The 17,404-nt window shown below is 37.5% G+C and overlaps 1 long non-coding RNA gene across 1 annotated transcript in view; it reads left to right on the forward strand.

Annotated features, from left to right (window-relative positions):
- The first annotated feature begins 9,080 nt into the window (after positions 1–9,080).
- LOC309349145 overlaps positions 9,081–17,404 on the forward strand; it is a 60,202-nt gene continuing 51,878 nt past the window's right edge. The window contains exon 1 of the long non-coding RNA XR_014159762.1: positions 9,081–9,342. This is a non-coding gene — a long non-coding RNA (uncharacterized lncRNA). The remainder of the gene's footprint in view (positions 9,343–17,404) is intronic.

Consider the following 17,404-nt stretch of genomic DNA (forward strand, 5'->3'; position numbering starts at 1 on the left):
AAAAAATAAAATCTTCAGAACTGAGATAACTGAATAAAGCTAAACTACATTCTCACACTCCTTATTCCATTGCTGTTCCATTTGGAATCCAGGGAATCATTTCAGAGGCAATGGTTTCAACAATTTCTTTTTAAAACAATCCCAATGGTTGTATCATTTACCACTTCTACCCTGTCCCCTTACATCAGATGGCCTCATCACAAGGCTCCATGGATTCGGCAAAAGACAACAGGCTCTGTGTATGTGTAACTGTCTATGTATAGGTCCACTACTTGCTTTTGGCAATCTTGCTCTTAGAGTACCCTTAAAATGAATCCCATTGTGTTTAACAGAATTTACTGCCTAATATGCATGCATAGGATTGCAGCATCAAACAAGTATTTTGTATCCTATGCTGAAAATCGTTAGCAACTAAAATCACATTTTGGATGCTGTGCAGCCATTGCTCCAAGTCTGTAAAAGTCTGAATACCAGGGTTTCATTACCCTAATAACCTTGGCTTGAATTCAGACTTTGCCCCCTGTGAGCAGACAGACAATCTCCGTAGAAGGCTTCTTTGATCCAGAGGAATCTTGATGGAGGAACGAAGGAGATGCCAGGTATCTTTGTTATTCCTCTCTCTACTTGCAGTCTATACCTCCTGAAAATCTGCTTTGCAGCATTGGGGTTCAGAGTGGTGTAAGGCATGGTACTGGACCCCTGAGGGAAAGGTGCAGATTGCATCCTCACTTTCTGCCAGTGTGGACATCCAGAGAGGAACTCTGCTTAGAGGATGCTACCACTGGAGGTGGGAAGTGATTCCCACACATTTATTTGGATATTAAGCCTCCATATATCTGTATTGTTTGGAGACAGCAGGGGGAAAGGAGAAATTGGTGAACATTGCCTCCTTTTCTGCCATTGGTAGCATCCTAAGAGGAACTGAATTTAAAGAATGCTGCTGGTGGTGATGGGAGTCTGGATTCCACCCATTTAGTTGGAAGTCTCCATTTATTTGGACACTAAAGCATCCACATGATACAAAGCAATGAATAATAGGTTAGGAAGCCGAGGGCAGGCCTACACATAAGCCAGGTGTAGGGAACCCTGGGATCTCCAGACATTGCTGAACTGCAACTCCCATCATCCCTAGTCATTGACTATGCTTGCCGAGGCAGATGGGAGTTGTAGTTCAACAACATGTGGAGGGTCACAGGTTCCCCACACCTGGCATAAACCATGATAAACCTCTTCAAGCCACCATCCCAGCCTATCTAGGTGTAGCCACATGTTACTGATATAATGTGACGAGACTGTTGTGTCTCATGCTTCTTCTCACAAAATGGGAAGAAATCCTCTGGAAAAGCAGGAAAAGCTTGGACATTTTCTGTAATTTGCTCTGTGTAAGCCAAACTGTACGGTGCACATAGTGTGCAACTGTGCCTGGGTCCTCCAGTGACAACAGTCCTCTTCAGTCATCCCCCCCCCCACAGGATATGGGGAGAGTGGGGAGGCATGTTTCCTAACCCAGCCTTTTCCATTCTGTCACTGTCACTGCCCCTGCAGATCTCCATGTTCCCAGGGTAGAACGCGTGCAGTAGGAAAAATAATCTAAACATGGAGGCTAGATTACTGCAATGTTTTATATATGGAGCTGCCTCTGAAGACAGTTCAGAAAATTCAGCCGGTGCTGATCAGCCAAGTTGCTTATCGGGGCAAGACAGTTTGAGCATATTACACCTATCTTGGGTCAACTGCACTGGCTGCCAATTAGTTTCTGGGCCTGATTCAAAATGTTTGTTGTAAAGCCTTCAATATTGCAGGACTGCAATACTTCAATAGCCACCTCTTCCCATATGAATTGGCCCAGCATAAGTCCCTTCTTTGTGTGTCCCCGCAAGAGGTCTGGAGGGTGGCAACACGATAACGGGCCTTTTCTATGGTGGCTCCCTGCTTGTGGAATGCTCTCCCAAGGGGGGTTTGCCTGGCACCCTCCTTACATATATTTAGGCACCAGGCAAAAATATTCCTCTTCTCCCAGGACTTTGGCTAATTAAACAATCTATGGCCTTTTAAACTATGTGTGGTGAGGGGGTTATTGGTTTATTTGTTATTATGTTATTATTCTCCTGCCCTGGGGGGGGGGGGTAGGCCATGAACCAATGGCTTCAAGTTACAAGAAAGGCGATTCCGACAATATCAGGAAGAGTAAAATTACTCTTAAAATTAAATATTCAATGACGTTTCAAATTTAGAACACTATTACAAGTTAGAATTGCAAATGAGGTTGAGGCAGAGAGATCACAACTTCTATATTTTATGAATTTTTACTACTTTTATTGTAGGCTATTCCTATCTCCTTTGGGGGAAAGGAGTGGGATATAAACAATTTCAAATAAATAAAAATAAAATGTGTAAGAGTGGCAATGTTTGACATAATGCAGAAACATTTGTGTTGACACAATGCTGTGTCAAATTTTCAGCTGGCTGTTGGAAATGGGGGAGAAATTTTTAATACATAAACATTTTGAAAACTGAACGCAAAGTTCCACAGGTTGTTTGCATTAATGTATTAATGCCTTAATGTTCAGGTAACAGGAGCAGTATTCGGGAGAAAGTTGGAAAAGCAAGATCTAGAAAGAGTTTTGAGAAAATTGAAACACTTTAGTATGGTAAGGAATTGCAAGAGAATTTCAACTGACAGGCAGCTAGCTATACATGTCAGACCTGAGCTGCTAATTTTTTTATAGGATATAAGACGGTGACTCTTCCCTCCCTTTTCCCCTTCAATATCATTGTAGCTACACACGTCTAAAGGACTGGCATTCTAAGCTGCAAGCAGGACACACGCTGTTGTTAACTGCACTCTAGAAAATCTGCAAAATACCACTCTTGAACAACAAACCATGATCCTCAGAAGAAAGGCTAATGTACCTGTAATGCACAAACACATTCACCTTGGCACTAATGTTTGATAATTTTTGAATAATTTTCATCGGTAAAGAATGCACTTTGTAAAATGGCAGGCTGCTTTTAGCGGGATTTTTCATTTCGCCCCCACAAAATAAAACCATTCTCAAGTTGAACCTCCAGATACTAATGTGTTTAAGTAACAGTGATTATAACTAAAGTTGCATTTCTTTCTGCAGTAGACTTAATTCAAAACTTTTGGGGCTTTGCCAGTCAGAAACAGTTTCACCGAAAAGCAGAATGGCAACATGAGAGGTGGTTTGGCAGTACGAAAACAGGGAAGAGCAGGTTTGTTTTCCTGTGACACCTGTGTTTTTATCATGCAGAATTCTGTTCCATTTTTGTAATATGCATTCAGGCATTCAGTTATTATGAACAGTATAAAACAGTCAAATAATTCATAGTAATAATTTAATTTAATTTAATTTAATTTAATTTAATGTATTAAATTTAACACAGCTTAAGACCATTGCTGAATACATTTAAAACCCATTGCTTTCAATGGGTCTGTTTTGCATAAATTGGGGGCTGTTAACACGTATCTCATATTGCAGTTTATTTTAAAAATGAAATCTACATTTCTGATTCAACATAATGTAGAAGAGCACTGTGTTATTCATAAAGTGAAACTGTTTTTATAACTAGTATGCAAAATCAAGCTAAAATTTCTTTATGCCTAAATTTCGAAATGTAGTCTAGCCTATGTATCTCCTCACTCTCAATAAGACTTGTTACCATCTGTAGTTTGATTTCCAAACGAAAGCTTTTAGAATACCCCTAAAGTGAGCTTATATTACAACACAATCCTTAGCATGTTTACTCAGAAGTAAATCCCATCATGTTTAATAGGACTTGCTGCTTATTACTGTAGTTCAAGTCTGCTATCCTGGAGCCAGTGAGGTTATTTAAGTCCCATTGTCTTGAATGATATTTTGTCAGTCTATGTGCAGGATTGTAACCCAAGGAATCTAGCTTTGAAAATCAGCTGAAGAATCTAGTAAGTAACATTCTTCCTTTAGAAATTTACACTAAGCAACACATCTCATGCTACAATTTCCTTTAAAACATTAAAATGTCCCCATTAAGAAGTACCAGAAGAAAAAAAACAGTTCATAGAGATGGTGCTTTAAATTACCGATTAATTCAAATCTGTTTGATAAGCTTTAAGAGCACTAATTGATATCAGACAACATCTCTGAGGCTACTCTGCTACAAGTACCACTGAATATATAATGTCACAATTATCATGAAATATTATTAATGGAACATAATCTTAAATGTTCAGCATAGATTTCATATTAAGGTAGACTAATGAGATATTTGAGAAAGTTCCCAACTTTCCACGTGCCCATTTTTAATGCTTAACAGCACAATCCTATGCACGCTTACTGAGTGTGTATAGGATTACAGCATTAAATTGTTAATGAATAATTAACATTTTAAATATATCTTACACTCCCAGTTGCACATAGTTGTAACCATATCGTGAAAGTGCAAAATATTTAAATGATTTTGCATGAAGTATGTTGCTGTTTCACACAATAATAGGAAAAGTTGCGCATTGTGAAAATAGAGCTGGGCGATCTGATGTTTTATAGGGACGCTGTTACTGCTGCCAGTCTGTATGTTGATGAAATGAGAAATAAGCAAGGGGGGGGGGGTATTTTCGCAGTATGCTTTGAAAGATCTTCGCGAGAGCAGCCCTGTGTAGACAAATGGGTCTAACATTGTTCAAATATAACCTTTTCTTTGTTTGGAACAAAGAAGTAGAAACTCTGGAGCTCGGACCATTAACATCCAAGTTTCTAAGCTTGCAGACACGCCAGCAGTCCCAGTACAACATCCCTACAGTGCTGGTAAAATACCACATTATGAGACACACTAACCTGATGCGAGAGACTATATATATACTCTGTTCTAACTTAAGTGCCTATTTGGAGATACAGCAAGTCTTAAGGGTCAAGTGATTCATCCGATACAGCTCTGCAAAAAATTTCATGCTGTTGAGTGTTTAATAAATATTCCGAATGTGTTACAGGCAGGCGGAATATAAAGGGCATGTATACTTGCTATTACTATAGCATTAGATTGCTTTTTTTCCCCTCACTGTCCTAAAAAGTAGCATTGAAACAAACGTTGCACATTAGTGGGATTATAAATACAATGGTAAAATTAAATTTGGTTTTAATCTATAAAGGGGGTTGTCAAGCCATACTATTAGTTTCCTGCTTTTGTGTGACGCTCACCAACATCTTTTTACCATTGCAATCGGAACAAGGAAAATGTTTCTTAGGTCTCCTTTGCTATAATCCATGCAATATAGGGTTTTGCAATGCTCCACAGAGTCTTCCCTAGTATATTAACTGGGCAATCCTGTGCACATCTATGCAGAAGAACATTGATATCTACAAAGAAGAAAGCCCCAATGATATCAATGGGAATTGGTTCCAGGTAGGGCAGTTTGCATTTAAAGGATCCATATTGTCTGAAACAATCTGCAAACTGAAACATAGCGATCCTTCAAAATTCTCACATCTCCAAATCTTGCAATGCTGTTCTCCAACCAAGTCATGAGTACAAAAATGCATATACTAGGGTACAGTGTGTATAAAATGCATATATTAGTGACAATAACACACAAAAATGCATTATGTTAGGGGGCATTTCTCTGAAAAATGTGTATATTAGGCAAAATTGCACACAAATATACAAATTAGAAGAAATTCGCTGATTAATCTTAATGAGGACTTCTTTTTAAATAAAAATCACACAAACTAATGTGGAAATGTGGAGAATTGAAATTGAGATTGGGAAAATGAGAAACTGTGAGAACCCAGAATTGTCAGATTTGTCCATCCTTCCTTGTAGGAACGTCTATTTTATGATTGCAGTCAAAGGAAAGTTAATGAAAGCTGCACACTTGAAAGTCCCATTGAATTCTATGGCACTGACTTCTGAATAGACACACATAGGATTGATCTGTATTAAGTAGTGCTGAAATCTGCTCTTCAGATTCTCCAAAGTTTTCTTCCCATCCAAAATCGTTTTCTGTTTTTCTGACTATTCTCTGGGTACTTAAGAATTTCTTCAGAATTTTGTAGGGTGCAGAGATTTGAGTTTAGGTTTTATCATTTTGAGGTGGCCAAAGGCAGGTTCCTTCCCCCCTTTCCATTAAAACTTGATCTGGAAGTCTAAAGCCTTCCCATTCCCAGTTGCCCTCACTTCCTGAAAGAGTCCCATGGGAGGAGTTATATCAGGATATCTTCCCCTGGGCTTTAATTGAGGTACAAAGTGCAGAGCACAAGAGAGATGATTTGTAGAATGAAAAAAAGGACGTTCACAGGTAGTGATTGATGATTCTGACAATTTTAGGTTCTCTCTGTTTCTCATTTTTTCCAATCTTAAATTCAGTTCTCCATATTTATGCAGTAATTTGAGTTTTTTATAATTAAAAAATCCCTGTGAAAATGCTTCAGCATTTTAGTACAAATTTGTCCTAATAAACACATTTTTGTATGCACTCCTGACAAATGCACACATTTTTGCAAGTAATATGCCCTTATCCAATGCATTGTTGAATGTCATTTTCACTCATATGTGCATTTATGTGCACACTTTACCATAATGTATGCACTGGTGTATATATCGCTTGGCTGGAGAACTCACTGCAAAATTCAGAAACATGTGAATTTTGAAAGATAGCTGTGTTACAGTTGCTCTGCCAAGTGCAAGTTGGGTGAGTTTGCCTTTAAATGCAAACTGGATCAGAAATCTGCCCCACCCTTATGACAGCCCTCAACCACCACAAAAGTGAGGCAAGCAGAGCAAAAGAAACTTGCCCCCGCACCCATGAGAATTTCACTGAAATTTTCTCTTCCATTTGCACATTTTTGAACGCAGTTTCTTTTCACATTAATGGATGTGTGGTGGTTCAAAAATGCAGCAGAAATTTCTGGTGTAGTACTGGTGTCAAGGCAAACCAGTTAGTTTAAAACAGAAACACACACACACACACGGGCTCAAAGGCATATTGGTATGCTCAACAGGAAGTTTTATGTGTTTCTCTCACAAGCTCATTGCAAACACATTTGCTAAGTGCACAGCTATAACAGGGTAAAAGAATGCAAATGGAATAAATTGCTCATGTTCATGATGGAAGGGTATTGTTGCTTGAAATAAAGAAAGTTAATATAGTATAGTGGGGGGACAACAAAACAAGCATTGTTTTCCTATTTGATTGCATATGGCAACTCAATGAAATCCCACTGAAGGCTTTTTATCGGGGCACATGAAAGGAGTCAGGCCATTGTTTTTGCATATTGCCATCACTCAGCTGTTACTCTAAAGGAAGTCAACCGAGTCATTTATGTAAAAGTGTTTCGGGTGAAGTGGAAGTTAAGGGGATGCTTGAAGCATAGTGGCACTTCTCTTCCCAGCTGGCATGCATTTCCTACGACACACTGCATGGGAGTAGCATAGGTGCTCATGTAAATGGTATTTCAGGATCTGCGGTCTTTGTTTACAGAGATAAAACAAAACTGCCATCTTGATTACGCTGTTTTGTACTCCAGAAAAAGGTCTATAAGCAGCACCGAAACTTAACCAAAATTTCAAATGGCACACACAGCACACAGAACAAGAAGGGGTTTCAAGCGAGGAAGACTGCCTACACTTCCTTGACAGCATGTCACATTGAACTATGGGGGAACCTACATTTAAGTAAGGACTGATCTATTGGTCCCATTGACTTCTGTAAGGCTTAGCAAATTTGGGCCTGATCCATTACAGCAGGTCTTATCATTAATTCTTGATTACCAGTTCCTTATGGTCTGTTTCATATGGAAGTATGACATATATCTATTTCAGCTCTTCTCCCCCCCCCCTTTTAAAATAAAAGGCTGCCATCTGAGGCAAAATCTGTTCCTAAGCATACTTACTTGGAAGTAAACCCCACCACTACCACCATTCATACAGTACGAGCCTGTTAAGATTTCTCTTTTTCTTTTACCCAAAAAGAACCAAAGAAAATAAGATTCCTTCAGAATAAATTGTGCTTATCCACAAACACGATTTTTATTGGTTCATAAACAACACGGCACAAAATTAAACGTGTAAAATGCAATATGTATAAAACGAAATAATTTAAAAGATTGCATTGCCTGCAGTTTTAGCTATCCGTGTATTTATAATTTGCAAAGAAAATTCTTTTGTACCACTCTTCTGACTGACTAGAATAGGTGTCATCCTTTGATTTATTGATGTCTTTGCTAATGCTCCCCCAGTGCGGCCCACACCTTCCCCTCTATCCCTATCCTGCTCCTTTATTTCTGCTTGTCACTCTTCTGTTTTTAATGTATGTGGCTAATAAAATCAGTTTTATTAGTCACATATTCTACATCCATTCCATTCCATTTCATGAAGTAGCAACTGGGAGGGGAAAGGGGGGGGGGATCAGCATCACCACAAAGCCACAGTCTTTTTCTAAACTGTAATAAGGCGAATCTGCTCATACTATTATAAACATCTTACCTTCAAACCAGAAAGCAGATAAGGGTCTCATTTACAAAACATCACTGCAGTCATTCCTATGGGCCCATCAAATATTGAGGCTGAGACTGGGTGGCCACAGAAAGCAAGCACTGAAAACTTTATTTCCTTCCTGAATTATTCCACATATTAGAATTGTTTGGTAACAAGACTGGGCTTTTGAGGGGGGGGGTGCCACAGTATTGCAGATAAGGTTGTAATTTTCCATCATACAAGATTGGTCAGCATTAGTTCTTATTAGTAACTGAATCCATAATTTCCAGTTTTAGGGAAATGCTGCCTTCCAATTTGATGACGCCTTTCTGTATGTATACAGAATATTGCCAGTATTGTTGCTAAATTTGACATGGCAAACTGGAGGGCAGCAGAGATGTTGCAAATCCATATTCCACAGAAAGGTTATACCGTAAAATTTACATTTTCCATAAAGTATAAGAAGCCACCATTTTCTGTAATCCCACAGCAGCAAGGAAATGGTGGTACAGAAGAAAACGACCCTATCAGACACATTTCATCATGCCTGCTATCCATCGCTATCTCCTTTCCCCAGCATGATTATCCTATATCTTCCTTCTCTCTCCCCCCACCCGACCTAGAAATATGCTAATTTTTAGATAAAAAAAATAAACTGGTTATCGAGCAAAATAAAAATAAAAATGGTTAGTACCGATTAGGCCACTAAGGTATCTCTCAGCAAATGCTTTCTGATTTAAAGAAAAGGCTACTAAAAGTATAGAATGGATGCCTCTAGCACACAGTGATGCATGTATTTCTTGGTGAAGGCACAATAGAAAAGCTGTATCCTAGAAGTAGACGACATAAACATGGAGCAGGGATCCTGCAGTGGTCAGTATGGTGTTTTTATTTCATGCTGAAATTGCCATATCTTAGATACACATTTGTGTCATCAAACCCATTTAAGCTAACTACAACCATTTTCCATTTTTGTACTGCTTCAGCCTTTATTACGTGGGTTGTTGTATGTGTGTGTGTGTGTGTGTGTGTGTGTTTACACTTCAGGCAAATATGTGTATTGGCATATTGGATTTAGGCACGCATCTCCCTTGTAAATAATGCCACTTCGCATTTTGGTTTGGGATGCTACTTTCCTTGAAATATTGCATAAGAAAAAGAAGCTCTTGCATAGAAATGTGGAGGAAAAATAAGATACAGATCATATAGATATGGGTGGAACGGTATAGGCAATAAGTATCCCATATGGGTGTTCATTCAGGCTAATGATGTAGTAAGGACTGTAAGTTTTCAAGTTCTATTGCATACAACACCTGGGTGTTAAACTGGTCCTAATTTTATGGATTGTTAATTTCCCGAAAAGGATTCACCACAGCTATTCTTGAATATTGTAGCTACTGTTTTCTATTGATGTTGTGTGTTACTTTTAATTTAAGGATTTTTTTTTTAAAGTACAATTGAAGATTTCTGTGTACAAGCTGCTATTAAATTTGATGAAATCTATGATCAGCTGCACAATAGGAACCTATTAAGGCTGTATAATGTTCTAATTGGTAATATTTAATAGGGGGATATGAAAAGGCTATTGCGTATGTTGGTCGTTTTTTTTTTTTTTTTTTTTTTTTGAAAAAAGCCATAACTTGGTAGGGAAAGTTTTGTAATATATCTTGAACCAGATTAAATTTGCTTATACCTGCAATTATGTACAGTAACAACAACGCACCAACCGTTCTAAGTGCTTCCATCCTTTTAAAAATCCAAAGGAAATTGTATCTAGGTAACACTGCCACCTATTGTTTAAATCTTATAGCAACACCATTGCAGTTTCTAGAGCTCATTTTTGGAAATATGCTTAAGAGATGCTTAAAATGCCATGTTATCTTTGCTTAGTTTTTAAGGGTAGGGAAGTATTAGGAAATGAGATATAAATTAATGCTGACAACAATATAACCTGTTAAAATCATTGTAATATGATCAATGTTTTATGCAGTGTTGATTGTGAGCATAATCACATGTGAAGTATTAAACAAAGATGTGCTCAAAGTCAGAATTTAAACTTTTTGCAGTATAAGCATAACAGGTGTCTAAACTCAAATTTCCATTGTTTCTAAGTGTAAGAAACCTAAATATACCCAAGTTGTCTTTCTTTCTTTCTTTCTTTCTTTCTTTCTTTCTTTCTCTCTCTCTCTCTCTCTCTCTCTCTCTCTCTCTCTCTCTCTCTCACACACACACACACACACACTATCCAGTTTTGTAGTAAAAGGTTAATCAGATACAGGTTTAAATTATGCACTGCGGCCGTCAATCCTATCCAACTCCAAAGAGTTCCATTAAGTTCAAGGCCATTAATATCCAGCAAGAAAATATTTGGGCCTATGCATTAATAAGAAAACATTTTAAATAAATGTACAATTACTTTAGCACAAGCTGTAAATGACAAAGGATGGAAAACAAAATTTCCTGTTAGTTGCAAGGAAGTCAAACAAAAATTCAACATGTCTATGTAAATACAAAACACATGTGATAATACATCAGCCTGGAAAAAAATATTTCAGAGCAAATAGGAACCTGCATACAACTATATAAAGTACTATCAAAACTAAGCATAAGAAAATGGAAAACTACTTACATTACTTGGAAGCCAAATTGCACTGAAATATTTGTTCAATGACATTTTGGTGTCTGCTTCATAACTAAGGGAAGCAGATATGTATTTCACATTGCCAGTTTTACATGCTAGACCCTCAAAAGAGTTGGAAGCCTGCTTTAGAGTTTAGAGGGGAGATGCTAATTTATATTTATTCTTAAACCGTTCAGACCTAAATGTAGCTACATTTCAAAGATCATCATATAGAATACTAGGAAAACAGAGTCTTGAGACAGCATTAGAGTTCAGTTTAAATAGGAAAAAACATTCCAATTTAAAGATTGTTCTAGTACTATAAAAACCTTTACCAATATATAAATATTTGAATTAATAATACTGTGTTTTAAATCAGACTCATTCCTAGCTTGTGAAAGTTTTGACTGGCATGCATCAAAATAACACACACAAACACACACACACACACACACACACACATGTATTCCATGACACTTTAATTATTTTGCTGCTACAGAAAGTTACCTATCAAGCCATTCTCACAGAAGCAACCCGATAGTCAAGCGATTATAGTTTCAATACAACAAACAAGCCAGTAGCAAGCTTCAAACCTGTTGGCATTACAAAAGCAACTGATATATAGTATTTCCTTCTCAGTGCAGTATCATTTTCTCTGTACTGTAATTCCTAGGTTTCCATTGCACTGATGTTGAAATTGAAGAGGAATGAGAAGCTGTTGTATAAAACCTAGAAAAAGAATTTTGCACACAACTTTATCCTTAAACCGGTTAAGTCGTATCCCTTGAACAATCTATGAGAAGATGTCAGTTGTAATACTTCCAAATCAGTCCAAACAAAGTCTCTTTAATTTTGATGAAGCTTATTTGAAAGCCAGTACATTTAGGCTCACATCCTAAATTGTCAGCATATCTGATCATTGTAAGGTTTTATTAAGTCAATGACAAAAACCTAGATCGTATTCAGATACCATTGCATGTTTATGTATTTTAAATATGTATAATTTTGCATTCACATATGCAATTGATTCAGTTATTTTACCATAGATTGGTGGATTTTAACTACCAATAACTAGGACACAACTAATGCAGATTAGGGCCTTGAAATCTAAAAAATTAAAGAACTGTGATGCATTCAGTCAGGTTGTGGTGGTGCATAACACTTGTTGGATTTTGAAAAGCACCTGTGAACCCTCATTTGCTAAAACCAACAAAACTTATTTCACCATAGAAAAGTTCTAATACTTGGCTTTCTGTTGTACTCCCCATTTCTTACAGGTGACATGCAGAATTTAACCAGACATTTAAACATTTAAAGCTTTTGAAACACGATTGTGAACCAAGGAGCGAAGGCAAGAGACAGTGAACTGAAAAAAATAATAGTTTGAAGCTTGCTAAAAGGACCCTTGAACATAACTCATGAGGTGGAAACTCACAATTTAGTATGTGAGAAATTAATAAATTTCCCTCTTTCTAAAAATACGTACATTCAAATTTGGAAGAAAGAGGACATTAAGATTTCAGAAGCTGGGTATCTAATTAGTGGATTTCATTCTGGCATACAGTTGAAGGCAATTCAAGAAAGATAAATTTGTGCATATTAATAGTAAAGAGCACACTTGTTAGCAGGGCTTGTATGCTAGCAAGGGTAGCAAAATCTAGCAAAAGTACAATTTTACAAAAGCAGAAGAGGGATGGAAAATAATGCCTCTGAGATGAGCTGCCCTTGAGAACAGATACTACGTTCAAATGCATTTTAAAATGCATAGGAAATATGGTTATACTCCAATAGCTAACATCATCATTACTTTTATATCTTAGCTTTACTAGATCATTGCTTTAAATGAGCATCACAAAAGCAATGGAGCTTTCGTCTCCACATTACATTTTCTTGATAATCATTTTCAATTTCCCCCCCTCCTTTCCATGTCATCATTTTAATGTAAATCTTTTTCTTTTCAATAAAATGAAATGATTAAGTAATCCTGCTTTTTGCATGATTAAAGATGACAGATAGGCTTGGCTGGATAAAAATCAAGGCTCCTTGCAGAATCTGTGCACCTCACATGTCAGAATCCTTCCAGTTTGCTTAGTACTAATGACAGGACAGGGCGGGGGGGGGGAATTACCATGTCCACAAAGTGTCTAGAAAGAATAACAAGCTACCAAGGACCTACCTTATATTATCTACAGCTTCAGATAAATAGTTCCTTTAAATCATTTTCTGTAATTAACCATCAATGAATTGTTTTGACAGAACATTAACAGATCAGTGACTACTGCAAGACTGTTTAATAGCATCCTATACAACACCCTGAGAAAAGCAATATAGGAAGAATATTGAACATAAAACACCAAAGAGCTTAAACTGTGTTTTTCTTCATCAAAATTCCAATAGCTAAATATGATTTGATTTTAAAAAAACAGGGAGGGAGGGAAGAGAGACTTCTGGCATTTATCCATGTTTATTTCCTTTTAACAACCCTATGTTAAATATGCCTTCCCTATGTGCAATATGCATTCATCCTTTTGGGACTCAGACATGTAAACTAGAAAGGGAAATTGCAGTTCAGTACATACATACATACCACTATTGTCTCTAGACCCAAAGCAATCCTAACAAGTCCATCTCTGACCTCCTGTTAACCAGCCTCTTCTAATTAATTCAGCATGACATTGAAACTATCTGTTAAAAATCTTCCTTCCTTCCTTCCTTCCTTCCTTCCTTCCTTCCTTCCTTCCTTCCTTCCTTCCTGTAAACATTCCTGAAGCTAGGGTATCTTGTTGTTGTTGCTGCTGCTGCTGCTGCGAACAGCCATTAATCTGCTATCACATACTTGGGTTTGCAAAAGGACCACCTCCCTATGCATTTTGCCAGATCAGACCATAAATACCACAACATTCCCTGGCCTAAGTTTTGTAGACATCTGTATCATGGTAGCACTGCATTTCTCTTCTTTGACAGATGAAATTACTATTCTTTGATTATTATTTTTTTACTGCCCCCCCTTCCCTTCCCCCTTTACTGATTATGTTCTGGATGGCAAAATTTGGGCCACAAAATGCTAATTTCTAACCTAACACCATGACAGCAATCACAGCCATCACAAGGATGGAATAAAGAGAGCAATCTAACATCCAGGGATATGAATTTCTGATCAGTGGCTGGCAGACTGCCGTGAAAGCTTACAGTAATCCCATTGGACAGCTCGGGTTGATGAAGCCTGGGAACAGGCAGCCACAATGTAGGGTAGTTCACAATTGCAAGCATTTGTCCATAATTTAAAGCTATATGAGAAGTGGAGAGTATTCATCTGAACAACAAGCTGTAATTTAACTAGAGTAACATTTACATAGTTTTTAACCCATTATGTCCTTTTGTCACACTGAAATTTCCTTCTTTAAATGTGTGTGTATGTGTGCACAAACACACACAACCGCACACACACATTCTCTATATTAAATGCACATGAGAAACATCTAGAAAGCCCAGTTATCACTTAGGCATATTAAATTTCATTGTGTAATTTCACAAAAATCAATGTTGTGTTTTAAAGTATAAAGAGCTTTAATCATGAAATATCTTACTTGCATTAACAATGCAGTGAAGTCAATGGGGTTTTCCACTGCATAAGCAAATATTACTTAGGAGTTAATTCTGACACCTTTACTTACAATGGATAGTATTTTATTGTAGGCTATGCACAAGTCGAGTACTCACCGAAATTAAATCCAGAGCTTTGCAATTCTAGTGAATGCTATTATACTGGATACATTGCTACAAACTCATTTTGACGGATACAAAGAGGTGGATGGTATAAGCAGGAGCATTAGTCATTGACTTCTATGGCGAATTGTTCCCAATTCCATTTGATGTAAGTAAGCAGCTGGCCATTTGAGGCTTAAACTTATCAACATATGAACCCACCTGATTCTGGGTGAGGCTATACTGATCCAGCTACCCCCATATTGGCAATGCTTCTGTAAGGTGGCATGCAGAACTGTTTCCCCAAATGTCTTCCTGAGATCCCATTTTAACTGAAGATGCAAGGAATTGAAGCTGAGGCCTCCTTCATTCAATACTACAGTTCTTCTCAAGGATGCACTAGAGATCCTTGGCTGGTTCAGAGAGATTAGGCCTGACTAAATGGATGGCGAATACTGTGAAATATTTCTTCTTGCAATCCAAGTATTCACTTTGATTGCACAAAGAATTCCAGGGGTTTCTGGATAAGGTAGGGCTCCCCTGCTAAGAAGGCCTTCTGCATTAACCTCCCAGAAGGGGGACAGCTCTGCAAAGAGCTCCACCCACCCTTGACTTGAACAATGAAGGTGACAAGTACAGAAGGCCCATGGATGCTCTGGTTCAGGGAAGCCTTGTTTGAACACTGTGGCTTGAATCCTAAGATAAATTAACTTAAGGAAGTTCACAAACTACATGTTCCCCAAACCCACTTTTTCTCTTAGAATGTTCTTTTGAGGACCAGGAGACCGTGGTCCATGAACTTCCTTCTTTGAACTTATTTAAAACTGAAATCCCATATACTTAAATGGAAGGGAGAGCCATTGAGGTCAGTGGGGCTTAATTCTGAGCGCACACACACACAGAGAGAGGATTGTACTTTAAGTTAACTTCTTTTAGAACAGACATAGGCAAACTTGGCCCTCCAGATGTTTTTTTGAGACTACAATTCCCATCATCCCTGACCACTGGTCCTATTAGCTAGGCATCATGGGAGTTGTAGGCCAAAAACATCTAGAGGGATGAGATTGCCTATGCCTGTTTTAGAATGTTCAGTGCTATTTGGGGCAGTCCCTCTTTGAATGAATTTATTATTTTGGTCACAGACCAGTTCCAGCCCACATACAATATCAAGGAAGTCATAAAACATGATAGGGATAGATTTGAATTTACAATTAGGTATTAACAGGGACAATACAGATATAGCAACAGTTAAAAAATATATAAATTAAAACTTAGCGGTCCCTCTTTCTTTTAGGAAGACCTCCTGCCCACCAGTGATCATTTCTGGAGACCACAGGTGGCTGTAGAGGCACAAGATGGATGGGAAACTTTCTAAGGATCCAAGCAAATCTTTTTTAAAAAAAATTCTACAAAAGGAGGGCAGGGAACATTTTCTATAGCACTATGTGAAGTAATTTGCATTAGAGAACTCACCAAAATGCAAGCAGTCATATTAAAGATATTGCTTGTAATCAATAGTTTCTCCCTACTGATTTCAAGCATGTTTTAGCATTTTAGCTTTTGTATGTTTTAAAGTAGGGTAGTATTTTTTTAATGATCTTATTGTTTAATCTTCTTGTAAACTGCTTTGAGTCTTTTTTTAAAGCAATCAAGCAGTGTATGAATTTTATTACATAAATAAATAAATAAATAATGAGAACAAATATTCAAGAAAAGTAGACAAAATATATATCGCTATTAGATACACACATACTTATATGCTGAGGACTGAAGGAAGCTCTTGCATTAAGTGATAAAAATTGGTTCTTATTATTTTTATTTTGAAAACCATGGCATCTATGGAAAGTACAGCCATTAGAATCTATTCTTTTTAAAAACAAACAAACTCCATTAAGTTCACACTAAATTATGTACTCCAAAAATACCTACCAAAATTCTTTCTACAAGCTTTCAGCAGAACCAGGCTTTGGATACTGCAGGTGGACATCCTCCCGTTGCGTCTTCACCATCTTTCAGTCCAGTCTATCTAATTTGAACTGTAGGCAGCTTCATTCTGTATTCTGTTAAGAATGATGTGGATGCTGAAGGAATGTTAAATTATACAACCTGGTGGAAATGTTCAGCCTGGCATACAAATGCATAATATATACAAATGTATGGACTTTGCCAAACCATCCAATTCTTCCAACTGTGAATTCATCATAAGGCAAAGGTGTGGAACTTGTGACTCTCCAAGTATTGTTGGACTGTAACTCCCACAATCCTGGCTTTTTGCCATCCTGGCTACAGCTGATGGGAACAGGTTCCCCATCTTTGACATAAGGTCAAGAAGGACCACAAGATACACATAGTGCCCACATACCAGCAGATTTTTTTAAGGTGTCAAATTTAATATGACATTTATTATATGAGCCTTATGCACTTTTATTTCACCACTGTCACTTGCATTGTATGGAATCCAGTGCCTCAAGAAGTTGTGGTGTGCATTAGATAAAAATGCACACAGGATAACTTAGCAATAACTATTAGATGTGATACTAAAATGTGCTGCACATTCAGAAGAAGTGCAGAGTGCAAGAGAGTGCTTCTGCACATGTGCAAAGCGCATAG

Source organism: Podarcis erhardii (genome assembly GCF_964252035.2).
Source record: "Podarcis erhardii genome assembly, chromosome: 8".
Taxonomy (NCBI): Eukaryota; Metazoa; Chordata; class Lepidosauria; order Squamata; family Lacertidae; genus Podarcis; species Podarcis erhardii.